We start from the raw sequence: 15,705 nt of genomic DNA, 5'->3' as shown, positions 1-15,705 counted from the left end.
GCATTAACATTCTCTCCAGATGAGGTAGATGGTAGGAGATCTAGCAGAAGACACAGATGTTGAAGTGTTGGACAATATCAATCAGTGGTGGCTCAATTTCCATACAGTTTCTAGTTTGGACAAAAATAACTTATGAGAGAGCAGGTGTCCAGATTTATTTTGAGCCCTGGTGAGTTGATTAGTCTTACTCAAACTCCTGACCTGCAATGTCATAGAACTGTAATTCTAGAAACCTAGTAACTGTATATGGCTGCATGAACAAACCTCCCCAGAGAGCACTGCTATCCAGATGCTGGGCCATGTGACTCCAAGAAACACACACACACACACCCCATTGTCTATATCCCCACCCCACTGGAACAGATCACTTCCTGTTTAGTCTGTGTTTCTATAAAACTTCCTCCTGCATAGCCGAGGTGACACATGGACACATTAGAACAAAACTGAGTTTGCAATAATGAGAGAAACGTTTATTTTTGTGCAACAGGCACAGCATCTTGTTTGTGCCAATAAAAGCAAACAGCAAATTTAGAACAGGTATCACGTGACAAATTTTGTAGCAAAAAAATGGTGAAAAAAGGAATGAAAACTCGGTCAATACTTAAAGCTAATCCCATACAACAACTGTAATGTAACCTACATTTACCTGTGTGTGCTGGTCCTGTGTACAGAAAGTGAGGAAAAGTGAGCAGGTCAGTACAGGGAGACACTTATTTCCACCTTTCTAATATATGTACTTTACAGTTCTCAATCCTAATGTCAATTCCTTGCCACACCTACTATGTCTATGATGCGCAGTTTCTCACATGCTCCTTTGCTATGTGCATGCTTGCTCTGTGTAATAAATTAACAGGTGAAAAAGAAACACTGCCCTCTTAGATTTGGCTCCAAGATGAGATGAAAAACCTCAGCACACCCCTTTTGGGAGGTTGTCTAAAATAATGCTGCCATACTCTAGCTCAGAGATCTACTGAAAAATTTCATAACGTACAATTGCCAAGACGACAAAATCCTCATCTTTCCCAAAGAACCCTATGAAGTATGGTACACTATGCTTGGACAGGGTTAACAAACAAGAGAGACCTCTTCAGTGCAGAAGAAGTTCGCAATCGGTGTTTCAGTCAGAGATCCAATAGTGAGACGACAGGAAGCTGTAATTGGGAAAGTTTTCAAATTGTACATCATTTTAATCATCTATAGCAGGGGTTCTCAACCTTTTTCTTTCCAAGGCACTCCCAACATGCTGTAAAAACTCCATGGCCCACCTGTGCCAAAATTGTTTTTCTGCATATAAAAGTTGGCCAGCATTAGGGGGTAGGAAACAAGGCAATTCCCTGGTGCCCCATGCTCAGGCTTGCGCTTCAGCCCTGGGTGACGGGACTTGGAGCCCTGGGCTTCAGCCATCTGCCCTGGGCCCCAGCAGGTCTAATGCCAGCCCTGCTTGGCGGCGCCCTGAAACCTGCTTGCAGACCCCTGTGGGCCTCACTGAGCACCACTGATCTATAGCACAGCAGGATGATGGAGGAATACAAACACTAGAACTGAATCTCCCTTCCTTCCTTCCTCAGAAGTAGTAGCTGGATGAACCATAAAGGGGAAAGGAACTGCATTTACAAGAAGCAAATTCTGATGACCTAGCAGATTTCTAAAGAAGTTTGTGAGGGTATGTCTTCACTAGCAATGTTAAACATGGCTGTGTAGTAGCAGCACCAGAGCTGGGAGAGAGCTCTCCCAGCGCTGTTAAAAAAACCATTTCCACGAGGGAAGTAGTACCAGCACTCCCAGCTGGTGCACAGTCTACACTGCCACTTTACAGCGCTGAAACTTGCAGCACTTGGGGGCGGGGAGGGGTGTTTTTTCACACCTCTGAGAAAGTCGCAGCGCTGTAAAGTGGCAGTGTAGACAAGGCCTTACACTCAGCCGAAAGGTACCAGAATGCTTGGTAACCTGTAGCTCTACCTCTAGCCTCCTGTGACTAGATGCGATGTGCACCAAAGTCAGGGCATCAAGGAAATTCGAGGCTACAACATATGTAGAAACCCTTCTAGAACTTCAGGCAATAAAAGCGTTACTGTGTAAATTTCAGCTGGAAATATCACCCTTTGGTACCACCTGCCAGATGTCTAATGGGCAGTCCCCTGCCCTTAGCTGGGCATGTGTCACTCATTAGGGAACCATTAAAAGGGTTAGAGAGCAGCAGCAGGCACTCAGCAAGAAGAAAGCAACACCATCCCAACATCCATCTTCATTTACAGCCGCTAATTCTCAGTTAGCGAATCAGACTGAAAGCCTCTACAAGAGAGAGAAATTCTTTAGAAAGACAGACACACGTCAGTGCTACCTATTTTTTAGAATTCACTAAAAAACCCACCAAGAATTGTACTTACAAAAAAGCATGTCCACTTCATACAATAGAACTGCCTGCCCCACACATCTCCTGCTCAGAGAGAATATAATTGTTTGGTCTTTAAAAGAGTAAGGACTCTTCACAGCACTTCAGGCATGCTGACAGTTTCTATAAAAACAGCAGGTGTCTTGGCTGGGTCTCAGCATTAAGAACCTTGCCAGAAACGAAGGCCTGCGTACGGGGATATTTATAATTTATGCCTGCATTGCTATGTAGGAGACTCACTTGGAATCTGCTCCAGGACTCCAACTTTTTGGCTGACGGAGACCAGGAAAGGGTGGGAGACAAGAAACAAAGCAGCAGCAATGACAACACTCTTGCTTTCCAAGGAAGGACTCAAGAACCCATTTACGAGCACCTAATGAAGCAGCACATTCTTCAGTGTTCCCCCTCTCAAAAACAGAGGCTCTGGAAGTTGCCGTACCAGGTAAAGCAGACAATGGCTTTAGAGTGAGAGAAAGTGGAAAGCAGACAAAGGACCAGAAACTAGAAGTGGGTAACTGCCAAAAAGCTTCAAAGTTTATGCTTTGTCCTCCCTATTATAATGAAGCAATTATATCATGATCCTGCTGAGAGGTCTCCACACAGACTTAACAGCATAGCTGTCTTTATTTTAAAAATATTTAATCGTCTGTAAAATGGGGATAATATTTAGCTATCTCAGAGGTGTGAGGATGGATTAATTAATGGCTGTGCAGAACACGAAAACACAAAGTGCTGAATAAATGCTAATGTATTATGCTTTGGACAACAGTATGGTACATAGCTGACAAAATGGTATACGAGGTTGTGTTTGTTTTTCAAAAAAGCAATAAAGCAGAGTCTGGTAGCTGTTTAGAGTTACCTTGAGAGCCAGAACTATTTGGATCTTTGCATTCTTGAAGCAGCTCACTGGTCTGTTGGAACTTGGCAAAAAATAGTGTTTCTGCTCAACTGAGTTGAACTGCAAGGGCACACCCACAGCGTGTTGAAGGATATGATCAGATTGCACAGAGTGATACACGGACACAATGGCATCACTTTGATGGCCAGAATATGGAGAGAATTCTAACAGCAGCCCAGAGCAGCCTGATGGTTAAGGGAAAAGCTGCCCATTCTCTCTGTAACAAAGGGGAATGATGGTTAAGTGCCAAGAAGCATCACATAGATGACGGCATCTCTGCATCTAAACCACAACAGGCAAAACTTCAGGAAATTCACTTGGACAAGACTTATGTTCTGGGATGAGGTTTTAGCTACTTAATTACTAGACAAGATTAAAGGTGAAAGAAAATGGATAAAAATGTAAATTGAGGACTGAAGTGGGGTGGTGGTTAAACAATGACTACAAGTATGCTGGCAGCTTTTTCCAACTTGCAATCACAACCAACTTGTCAGGTGGTCACAAGCAGAGCTACCTTTTCTCACTAGACATCTGTGAGGAACTGATGCTGGCATCTGGTTACTGGTACCACTCTCCAGTGCTGATATGCTTTACCTGATACACCAAAATGAGAATAAAATTGGCACCCTGCAATCCTAAATCAACGTAGGCACTCTTCCAGTGTGGGCAAATGGGGCTACTCAACTCCACATACGCCAGACTGAAACTGAAAGAGGAGGAAAAAGCATAGTAATACTTTCTTACTAGGCAAAAAAGTCAGTGGCTGTGTTTTTGTTCTATGTTTGTACACGTCTAGCACACTGGGATTTCTAGGCACTACAATAATACAAACAATAAATAATTGTATTTTTTTCAAGTGAATTTAATGCTGGTGAAAGGTGTTGGACTGGTAATATTGGAGACTGATGTTTTCTACTTACAGTACAGACAGCAATAACACAAGTTGACTTCCATGAATGTCTCAAACCTGAGCTGAATAAACTATTTCGAGCATTCAGAAAGATTGTTCAGCTTCAGTGTGTCATTCAATTATTTGTTTCCAATGAGACTGCCAATTTGCAGGCCAATTAGTGACGATGATTTGTGAAATATGGATACACATCCTTGTCTGGGGCTGGACCAAAAGTCCATTTGTTTGTTTCATATGGACCACTGAAGCTGGAATATGCTAAATTTCCTATCATCCTGTGCTGGATTCAAACCAGTAACCCAGAGGTGAAAAGCATCATAATCCATTGTTAACGTAAGAACTGCCGTACCTGGTCAGACCAAAGGTTCATCTAGCCCAGTATCCTGTCTACCGACAGTGGCCAATGTCAGGTGCCCCAGAGGGAGTGAACCTAACAGGCAATGATCAAGTGATCTCTCTCCTACCATTCATCTCCACCCTCTGACAAACAGAGGCTAGGGACACCATTCCTTACCCATCCTGGCTAATAGCCATTTATGGACTTAACCACCATGAATTTATCCAGTTCTCTTTTAAACCCTGTTATAGTTCTAGCCTTCACAACCTCCTCAGGTAAGGAGTTCCACAAGTTGACTGTGTTAAAGTTAAAGACAGAGTTAAAGTTCTGTTGCATTTAAACATGGGTTCTCAAACTGGAGGTCGGGACCCCTCAGGGGAGTCGCGGGGTTATTACATGGGGGTTCACGAGCTGTCAGCCTCCACCCCAACCCCGCTTTGCATGCAGCATTTATAATGGTGTTAAATATATAAAAAAGGTGTTTTTAAGTTATGGAAGGGGGTCGCACTCAGAGGCTTGCTGTGTGAAAGGGGTCACCAGGACAAAAGTTTAAGAATCACTGCATTAAAACAAGGTAGCTAGAACTAAATTACATCATCTCTTACCAACTGCGATCAGACCAAGTACTGAATCAGCGACAGAAAGCTTGCAGACTATGGAAGATGCTACGAAGGAAGAAATTTATCATGCAAATCAAAGTGACTGAAAGGCTAGTAGAAGCCCACACTGGACATGTTGCTCTGACAGTTGGCCTCATGAAGGTGCAGACACTGTAAGCTTTAAGTAATGCACTTCTGCATGGGTTATATTAGGCATATTGTCTCCAAGGCCACTGCGAACACTTATGAAAAGATAGAATTGAAATGGTATGATCAAGCCCCTTGTGATACCTGGAGCTTGAATTTCATGAACCAACTGTTTTCTCCCACATACCTGGAGAGATCTTTGCCTTTTACAGGAAGAAGCAGATAACATTGAACAGAGTGAGGAAGGCTACTAAGTAAAAAGCTGGCAGGACAAAACAGGAATATGTTAAAACACAAAACTTGCAGAACTAATTAAAACGCCAAGCACAATTTGCCTCTTACCAAACTTTAAATTCTAAAAGCTGTTGGACACTCTCCTCTATCCATCCCTGTCTTGGATTTAGTCCCAGTGTATATTTTGCTCTATAATATCATTTGAATCTTAAAAATAAGTTAACTTTCTGACCAGAGCTCAAATTTTAGACCTGAAGGAGACAATTCATTTCTTAGCCCAAAGAACTGAGCAAAATCTGCCCTGCAACAAACTCTGGTATCAGATGAGTCACTAAAAAAAGATTAGAGGGAACTGGATCCTCTTATTAGCAGCTTGATCTTTGAAGATGGAGGTCATAATGCCTTAACTGAAGTCTTCCTATTTTCTATTTGCCAGATTCAATCAGTTCTTCAGGGATAGCTAATGGATTTTGCAACATCGCTATACAGATCTTTCAGCAGATTAGAAAATGCGGAGTATTAACCTTCATTTTACATCTATACAAAGCATTACGTGTGTAAGTGTTACTATGTTTGTTTTAAGACCAGGAAAACAAAATGATGACTAGCTTTGTGGCCCTGTGCAAGTCATAACCTCTGTGCCTAATTTACACCATCTGTAAAAGGAGAATAATATAGTTACTAACTGCATAAACAATGGACCAGAGAACCACAAGAAAACATGCCTTACAGAGAGATTTAATAAGCTTTAGCTAGCTTACTGAGAAAGCTAAGAGGCACCTAAGTCATAAGCACTTCCACAGTCAGTTAATATCTGAGTAGAAGGCTCTTTAGACAAGCAAAGGCATAACAAGAACTAATGGCTGAAAATTGAGGCTAGATAAATCCAAACCTGAAAATGATGCACAATTTAAAAACAAACAAACAAACAAACAAAAAACCACCACAGAGTCGTTAGCCACTGGAACAACTTACCACTGGATGCAGGAAGCATAGGATGAAATTCTATGGCATGTGTTATGCAGGAGGTCAGACTAGATGAACACAATGGGTCATTCTGCCCATAAAAATCTATCCACATACCTGCTACATCCACCAAGTGTATCTATCTAATGCAGATGAGCTTACCTCAGGAAAACAACTGCCAGAATACAGCCCTTATCTGACAAAGAATGAGTTCAACAGACTGATGAGTTGAGGTAAGTTTTTATTTTGACTCAAAGAATCAGAGCACTGATTGGTGCCAGCTCATGAATTACTCAGGGTAATATGCTATTACAGCTTAAAACTTTAAATTTAATGGGTAAGTTTCTAAAAAAGGGACACCAGCACAAGTATTTTTACTCCATTATTTATTCCCTCTGAGAAGCTTGAAAGATTTGTCATTATTATAAAAAAATATTAATTTTCCCATTTTCTATTTGGCAAATATTTGAGGTTCTCTCCGTGTGTTTCCAATGGAGCTTGAAATTAACAAAGCCTTTCAATTTACTTAATTGTTTGTGCATCAACATCAAGAGCTAGTAATTATGTTTGGCAATTAACTTGTGCTCCCTCTGCTGGCTCTGAAATAGCCAAGCACAAAACATTTTTTAATCCAGGTATTCCATAAGCAATGGGTTTTGGAGGAGACTTCCCCTGTCCTGTGATCTTTTAGTTAAAAAATACTTCAAATTTTCCTCTGTGATCGATTTTTACAGAACTTATTGCACAATATTTAAGCATTGAGTTCTGCACCTAAATTACTAAAATGTGTCCCTTTAAACCAATGCACAGTTTAGCAGGTCTATGGATATTTGTTTTTCCTACAGAAAGGAGTTCTCCATATCAGCACTTCTCATGCACCTCAGAGATTGTTCCCACCCAGGTAAGACTCTCACCTTATAGGTCAAGAACTGATGTCGTTCACCTCCTCTTTAATAAAAACTTGGTTTCCTGTCAGAGGTCTGCATGCCATTGAGGGTCTTAGAATAGAGAATATAGTTTTCTAAAAATAGGCTTTTTCTTATTCTAATTTAATTCCCAACGGTGTTAAACTCTGACAGATTTTTTTAAGAGATTCTATTTTTATAATTCAAAGCAAGTGCACAATACAAAAAGGTTTAAAAATTGCAAAAACCTCTCCACTTCAAAACAATTCCTCAGACTGTACAAGATTTCTACCAATTCAGCTCTCCTTTGTTTTTCAGGAACAGCACTCCAATGCCAATGAAAAGAAGTATACCACCCTACCCTGTTTGCCAAGGGACAGCTGCTGCAAGTATGAAATCACCGTTTTGCAAAGCAGTAGCAACATTGTTTAAGAAGACAAGAGTTTAAGGATGAAAGAATGAGAATACCCTTCAATTTAGTAGCTATTATTATTGTTCATTATAAGGAACAATCTTCTACAGCGCAAGTTGGCAAAACCTGTGTGAAAAGCTCAATTTGAAGCAAGGAACAGAACTGACCTTACATAATCACTGAAGAATAGCCTTCTCAATAATTTCAAGTTAAAGAAACAACTGTAATCCAACTGGTGAGAGAGGGTGTTTGCAATGCAAACCACTATAGTTCCTTACAACAAAAAAACATTTTTCCTCCATGCTGTAAGATTACACATGGTTCAAATTTCATACCATTCAACTTGTCTGTCAAAATTCACCAACTTTTCAAGGGCAGGGAAATCCGAGTGTTCGCCAGCTGCTGTTTATTCATAATTCACATAACTCTCCAAATGAAAATATGAAAATTTGGGGGGGAGGGGGAAATTCTCTTATTTCAGGACTAACCCCACATTTCCATCCTTACAGAATAAGGAACATATAGGTAGGCAGCAAGTAAGACATACACTTTCTCACTCAAAGAAGAGCATCTGACTCATCCTAAAGATGACGTACTATTGGCAAGGTCATACAAGCAAGGCTATGCACCTGGATTTCCAAAGGAATATTGGGAGAACGGTGTTTTCACCAGTGTTTTCTGAAAATAAATTGCACAGCTCCTTTGATGAACTATCTTTAAAACACACTGGGGGGAGGGAGAGGGTGGTGCATGAAGAGACTTTCAGTAGCAGTGCCCTCATGAGCAGTCCTGAAATGTACACACTTCATTTTGAAATCAAGTAGATATAGCAGACAACAGGCTGATTTCAAAATAGCTCAAAGAAGGAAATGAAATCATGACAAACACACCCAGGTATGACTACCAGGACAGATGCATTAGCAATGCAATTAAGATATTTCATTTACATCTGCAGTGAAACCATTACCTGGTATGTAAATTTCACAGCTTCATAGCAACTAGCAAATTAGCTGAGAAGTCAGAGAATTTCCTGCCCTTTCCCCCTATTAGCATTCTGCACACAGTGCTCTGTTGCTAGATCTGCTATTCTTACACCAAGCCCTTTGACCCCTTGACGTGGGCGGTGGGAAATACCAACTCTTTTAGATACACACAGCGGACTTTCATCACTTATGCTTACACTACTCTTTCAAATCGGCATTTTAAATACATGGTCTCTGGGCCTCTATTCTTCCCTTCCCTCCACATACATGCCCTTGAAAGATACTCCACCATTTATTTACAGGCATTTTTATACCATAGTATTCAAGGGCCTATTGATTTATGGCATAATATCAGATCTAGACTACGCTTGTATTTAATTTTTCTCAAAGATGCGGGGCAATCAACTGAAAACAGATTAAAACTAATCATTGCATGTTCACTAGTGACGGATTACTGATTTTGCCGCCCCAGGCCCTGAAATAATTGTTGCCCTGCCTGCCCCTGGCCCCGCCCTGACCACCCTTTCGCCGTCCTCATTCCAACCCCTTCCCTGAAGTCCCGCCCCAACGCCACCTCTCACTGCCCCTACTGGATCCCTTCCCCAAATCCCCGCCCCAGCCCCACCTCTTCTCCCTGTGCGCCGCATTCCCTCTCCTCCCCCTCCCTCCCCCACGAAACAGCTGTTTCGCAGTGCAAGCGCTGGGAGGGAGGGGAGAGAGAGAAAGGACGCAGTGGCACACTCGCAGAGGCGGCGAGCTGGAGCAGGGGAGCTTCTCCATGGGTGCTCAAATTTGCCGCCCCTTCAAATTGGTCGGCCTACGCAATAATACGCCACTGATGTTCACTGGCAACATTCCTGGGACAAGGAAGTTTAAGTCTGAGAAATTTTAATTGCAGATTATTTGTCCCTAAGGTGTTCCAGACTCTAAAAAAAGTAATCCACTGCCTTCTGCTGTGCTAACAAAGTTCGGTGCTTTTTACACTGACTGTACAGGCATTTGTTTTAATAGGATATCATCCTGCCAATGTTAAACCCGTAAAGCTGAAATGCACAGACAAAAGTCTCAGCTCCCAGGTTCATTATCCTACATGTCTAATTAGGAAATGATATATGTTATTCATGAATTATGAGGAAAGAGGAAGCCTGAAGGAGGAAGATAAAGGGTTACGTCTCAATTTTGGGATCTACATATTATTAAAGTAGCAATTTAGCTTTATAGGATACATTTCTATCTTTGTATGCAGTATTGTTGTAGCCATGTCAGTCCCAGGATATTAGACACACAAAGTGGGGGAGGTAATATCTTTAATTGAACCAATCAGCAATTCCTCGGGTCTGGGAAAGGTACTCAGAGTGTCACAGTGAAATACAAGGTCGAACAGATAGCGTAGCATAAGCAGTTGACACATATTCTAAGGGGCCATTCAAGGTGAAGTGACCCTTTAACATCCCTATAGTCACAGGACAAAAGGGGGAGTTAGTGGATTACAGATTGTTGTAAAACGGCAAATCCAGTGTCAATATTAAGACCATGATTGTTAGTGTCTTGCCAAGTTATAAATTTAAGCACCCAGGCTTGACTTTTGAAAGTATTGTGCAGGTTTCCTTTGAGGATGAGGACTGATGGTGATCAGTCTATAACTGACCTTTGTGAAAAAAAAAAAGAAGAGCAACTCTCTGTAAACTCAAAAGTTTGTCTCTTACCAACAGAAGGTGGTCCAATAAAAGATATTACCTCATCCACCTTGTCTTTGATTATGATTAAGGCATTTTAGGGTGTGCGGTCCCAGATTGGATTATGTTTGTTTTTTCATATTTCTTACCTATCATAGCATTACTACACTGCAGAGCTAAGGCTGTTTAGGTGCCTTAATTATGCATTTCTTTCTTTAACATAGTTTTGATTTCTTTTAAATATTACCTTAATTCTATTTTCTTAGGTTTACAATACTTTATTTTTGGATATTTACAACAGCATTACAATATTTCTTACCCTTAAATTACCGATACGTACTATAAATCTTTCCCTCTTAATGTAGTTTGCATTTCCGGGAATTTCCTTTGTTTTAAAATTTAAAACATCATACACAAATGCTAAAAAAGAAGCCTAAAGAGAATTCTACCATGCAAGATTTCTGTTTATTTCAAGATATGTAATATCAACCTTTTTTTTAATTTTGACTTTTAAAGATTCATTGGTATATGAAAACAGTGCAATGTAGCCAGAGTTCACTAGCAAGTGGATATGGGTTTAACAACAGCTTGGCGTAACACAAAGCTGCCAAAGTGTTCTGCTGAATCTATCCCTTAATCTGCAATGTCCTTTTTGATGTAGAAGGCTGTGCTGCAGAGATCAGTGCTGTGTGTCGAGAGCCCCATCCGTAAATCCCAACATGTCTGTGCTTCCCCCGCACTCCCACCTCAGTTCATCAGTACTTCCTGAATGCCCAGTGGAGTTGAGAAGGCAGTGCATGGGGAGCCTTACAAACTCTGATGGCTCAAGTTAGTATGCCACCATGGAATCTTTAAAGGGAAGTGCTGGCTGGACCACAATCTACTGATGAGAACGCCTGACTAGAGTCCACGGAGCCTCATATCAATGAGTCATTATATGCAATAGAACTGCTGGACAAAAATCAGCTATGGAGGAAAGGTGGCAATTGGTTGAGTAATCTAACATCACAATGGCCCCATTTACAGTTACCCAAGCCTGTCTGTAATCCATATCATAACAGATATAACTGTTAATAACTTATCTTAATTACAATTTAATTTCTTCAAATACAGCCTGTGTCGATTTCAATTAATTTTAACTACATGGGAAGTTTGAAGTGTGTTATTTCATTGTTAAGATCATTTGAAACAAAGATGACTTACAGATGTTAAACTTCTTAATGGACTCAAATTAACTAACTGCAGCTCAAAGTTAATCAATGGATTTACTTGTAAATTCTCAGAAAATTCATAGTGTATTCAGAGTTAGTGCTGCTAGCTTGGGGAAGATATTGCAAAATTGGAATCATGCTTGCTGGGGGGGGTGGGGGGAAGAACGGGAACAGGGACACAGGCAAGGCTCTGCGGCATCAGAGGTGGGAAGGGAGACACAGGTAAATCTCTGCCGGGTCAGAGCTGGGAGAAGAACAGACTATCCGAGTATAGAGATAAGCCCGACTGGCGTGAAGGGCTTTGGAATATGCTTGCTTAGAAACTAACCTGAATACACATCACATTGTCTGCGCTTCGGACTTCTGGTCTTTTCCTGGTTCTTGTCACACAGACAGCAAGCAGCAAAGTGGGAGGGTGAAGGAAAAGCCCTCTAACACATTTTACTTACATATCAAAGCAGTTGAAATTCTACTTTAAGTGCAAATTAGAACTCAGCCTTAACTGAGTTGCAACAAGCACCTCTGTAACAAAAAAAACCTATAATTGCACATAAAAGATTACAAAATCGGTTACAGCACCATTCACCTCATAGGAACACAATGCCTTTCCAAAATATGCAAAGTGAGTTTGTGGGTTTCAGCCAAATTCCTAGTAGACAGGTATCTACGTAAACCTCTGTCACAAGTGAGATGGTTTCAGACTCAAAAGGAGAGCGCAGAAGAGACAACTCCACTAATGCCCTCACAGGTAACCCCCTCCATACCAGGGTTGAGGTAAAGTGGACATACAAGGCTATGTGGCACTTATCAATAGAACAGGTAGAACTGAAATAATTGAAAATATTTCAGTTTCCAATGCTGACAATTAAATATCTTACTACAAACAAGGTACTTCAGAAAATCCCACCTTAAGTTCCTTTCAAATAAAGTAGTTTTTAATATGTCGATTTAATATCTAGCCATAGGGCCATTTCAAGAAACCTGTACTCCAGCAAGCCAGAAGTCCTGTTTATTGTCTAATTCTGTAAAGGAATTGGGCAATTTTGCAGATTGGTTTCAACTAAATAGGGCAGTGGCTCTCAAATTTTTGTACTGGTGACACCTTTTTACACAGCAAGCCTCTGAGTGTGACCCCCCCCTTATAAATTAAAAACCCTTTTTAAATATATTTAACACCATTATAAATGCTGAAGGCAAAGCAGGGTTGGGTTGGAAGCGGACAGCTCGTGACTTCCCATGGAATAACCTCGTGACCCCCTGTTTGAGAACCCCTGGAATAGGTGTACAGCAATGCTGCTTACGTGATATTTTCTATTAGTAGATTCAAGAACTTTGAAGTATTAGTTTCCCAGTCTCCCAACTTCCTGCTAATCTGCCTGAGACATATAGCACAACAAAATCAAGGACATCGTTCCTGGGGCAATGGAAAACGTCACTCAATACTCAATACTCCCAACATCCCCTGCCTATATAGATAAAAATATGGGGGAGAAATTTTGATTGCCAAAAACATGACAGCTGGTGGAAACGAGATCGATGTTCACTGCCAAAGGAGTTTGGCACCAATCACTGTGACTCTTGGTCTCTCAATAGGGAGATGCCCTGGAAAAGAGTAAATCTGATTGCAATGACTGCACCTAGTTTTGTCAGTATAACAGAGGTAAGTAAAGCACCTTAGACTACTTTTTGAAAAAGGAATGTTGAAGAACCATTCCTACAGCATCTACTTGCCTAGTCTAGATACCCACAGTTCCAGGGTCTCTCTGGATTCAAGACTTATCTTCCTCTGCATTTGTTTATTCTCTCATTTCAGGTTCTGAGCCACAGAGAGGCTCCTTCATGATTTTAGCTAAGTGTACTTTGTGACACATTCAGAGCTGCTCCATAATAATTTATGATTGTTTGAGTGTATTGATTTACTGCAACAGAAGACTGTCTGAAAAAACTGGCAGGATGGGAAAGAACTGCTCAAAAGATAAGCCAGATCTTCACAAACACTTGAAGGTGGTAAAATGAACAATGCCAGGACTATTATCTTTGAAGATTTTGCCTCTTCTCCAGCTAACCTACAAAACTAGTATTAATCAGGACAGGAAAAGGCCTGAGAACACATGAGATCAAAAGAACTCTGGCAGGTTTAAAAAGGAATTCTCTCTCAGGAGGCAAGTAGTTGTTCAGGGAAACCCAACTGGGACGACACCCCATTAAGGGTCTGAAGAAGCTAGGAGACCTAAGTTACTGTCAGGGAACGGTATGCATTCAGCCAAGCTAGACATGCATGCAGGCTGTTTTTAAATCCTTTTTGTCTAAATGTTCTGGTCTTAATGTTAAAATAAACAATTACTTGTTTCTATGAAGGCTGTCTAATCACTGTATGCCATTGGTCTCAGACTCCCAAAATGAAGAACCACAGGTTACCCGAATTCAGTCAGACCTGCTGGGTAAGAATGCCGGATACGCAGGATACTGTAGCCTAGGGCCCAGTCTAACAGTAGAAGAATTGCAGAATTCCACCCTGGGATAGGTAAAGGCATGAGACTTGACACCTGAAGGGGTTCACTGAAAGAGAACAGAAGGGGGAAAACAGGTGCAGCTAGCTCTAACCATGACATATTATACTAATACCAACGTATTTGCACAAACTTGTTGGCAATGTATCAAAATATAGTAGTTTCATGTTAACTTCTCGTTACTATATATGTTAAGCTCGTCAGCATTCCTTTTTTAGTGAAGAAATATACTGATAAAACTGTTTATTTTTTTTTACACAGTAGCGATGTTAATCTCAAAGCATTCATGCAGTATCTCAGGATTGTAGGATTATATCCATGGATAAGGATACTTTCAGGTATGGAGACAAAATGGACAGAGGGAGTTAGAATTTAATTTTTCATTCCTATATGACTAAATTAAGTTAAAAACAAGGCTGTAAAAGTTGTGAGCAATGTGCTTTTAAGGACTCCGTTTTGACACCAATTGTTATGTAGTCACCAAAGCCTCCTGCTTCCTTTTCATGCACCGTAAAATCTATTGTTGCCATTTACTCTCTATATAAAGATGTATTCAAGCCAAAGATGACATCTTCCATCACTATTGATTCTGTGCTCTTTGGCATTTCCCACAGTAAATTCAAGGAGAAGGACCACCATGCAACGTAACATATAACAAGGTGTTCATCCCTTCTCTTTACAGAGGTGCCCGCAACAATCCCCACACTCTTGGGAAAAGTGGGCCTCTGGTACCCAAGCTCTGAATCTTCAGATCAGTTAATTATACACCCCCAAACCTCCAAACCTCCACACAGGGTGAGGGAAGCACCAAGAAACAGTATGCTCTGAGCTCGCTTGGTTTTCAGTGGACAAAAGTAACTACTGGGCAGCTGGGGCCACTCACCTCTTTACACCCTCAGAAACCTACATGAGAACAAGCTATGTGGGGGGAGGGTTACAGTGAAAAATGGTTCCAAGTGACACTGCTCTCAAAGATTCGGGGGACGAGGAGAGGGGGGCACACTTATTCCAAGAACAAGACGGAATAAGTATGGGCAATTGTGTTAGACAACCACTTTCGCTACAGTAAGACAAACATGTTAGGTGTTCTTTGGCACAGCATCAGTCTTACCGTTAAACAATTTCTTGCTTCAGTCACATTAGATTGTAACATTCAACTTAAGGAAGTAACCCAAGTGTATTCTGCAAGAAACTTTATTGAGACTAAATAAAACAACACTTATTAGAAATAATATTTTTTTTACTTAGGTGCAATACAAGGATCTTTCTACACAAGAGAGATGTTCCTTGGTGGTGAACTATTTACTATCATCGTCCTTCCTTCCCCTCTGCTATCTTCTCTGCGCTCCCTCCCCCCCACCCTCGTGCCCAGTTCACAGAGATCTAGTCAGAAATTAAGAACGTGTAGGGGAAATTTAAAAATATATGAAGTATATAAATGACTGTAAAAGTCATTCTGAGCCCAGTTTTTAATGCTCATACTAACAGGGTTGTCTAATCTGTGAGGTTGATGTCAGTTAAGTCA

The 15,705-nt window shown here is 41.0% G+C and overlaps 1 protein-coding gene across 2 annotated transcripts in view; it reads right to left on the bottom strand.

The window, feature by feature from the left end:
* Positions 1-15,705, bottom strand: part of ARHGAP35 (Rho GTPase activating protein 35) — a 103,774-nt gene that overhangs the window by 51,603 nt on the left and 36,466 nt on the right. Inside the window, exon 3 of one of the 2 annotated variants that reach the window (XR_007770266.1) lies at positions 14,015-14,229. The exons of the other annotated variant lie outside the window; for it this stretch is intronic. The gene's annotated coding sequence lies outside the window, so the exon portion shown is untranslated. The remainder of the gene's footprint in view (positions 1-14,014; positions 14,230-15,705) is intronic. 2 annotated transcript variants of the gene reach the window in all.

Source organism: Gopherus flavomarginatus, chromosome 18 (genome assembly GCF_025201925.1).
Source record: "Gopherus flavomarginatus isolate rGopFla2 chromosome 18, rGopFla2.mat.asm, whole genome shotgun sequence".
Lineage (NCBI taxonomy): Eukaryota > Metazoa > Chordata > Testudines > Testudinidae > Gopherus > Gopherus flavomarginatus.
This window is presented reverse-complemented; position numbering and strand designations above follow the sequence as displayed.